Source organism: Eimeria mitis, genomic scaffold, assembly GCF_000499745.2.
Source record: "Eimeria mitis Houghton genomic scaffold, Emh_scaff983, whole genome shotgun sequence".
Classification (NCBI taxonomy): domain Eukaryota; phylum Apicomplexa; class Conoidasida; order Eucoccidiorida; family Eimeriidae; genus Eimeria; species Eimeria mitis.
Window position 1 is genome coordinate 12,534 of NW_013577226.1, and position 655 is coordinate 13,188.

Consider the following 655-nt stretch of genomic DNA (forward strand, 5'->3'; position numbering starts at 1 on the left):
GGCGAGTGCAGCAGCGAATCTAAATAGCGACAACAAGCAGCAACAGCAGCAGCAGCAACAACAGCTGCAGCAGGAACAGAAACAAGCAGCAGCAGCTCGCACAAACAGCAGCAGCAGCAGCAGCAGCAGCAGCAAATAGCAGCAGCAGGATATAGTGGGTTGCTTCGTGTTGTTGTTTATAGCCTAGAGGGGGCGCAGAGTACCCCTGTGGTCTCTAGGGTTTAGGGTTTAGGGTTTAGGGTTTATAAACCCTAAACCCTAAACCCTAGAGGCAGTAAGGGCCTGGCGGCCAGTGGTTTGCTTGTAGGGTGTATAGATACAGAGGAGGTGCAGGGGAGCCTATTGAAGTTTTTATTGTTTAATTAATTAAATTTATGTAAATATTAATTATAAAATACATTTAATTAATTTATTTCACTCAAAAACAGAAAAAAAACAAAACAGAGAAGAAGGAGGTGTTGCGGTGTATGGGGAGGTCACCGCCGCCGACGGCGGACCAGCGCCAGCTTGTGCGCTATTTGTGCTCTTTTTTCATCATTTTGCGTTTATTTTGCAGTAAAAACTCTAAAATATTCATTTAAATTTATTAAAATAATTTATTTTGAGGTTTTAAACGAAAAAAAACGATAAAAATCACCCAGCAGCTCTGCTGCGT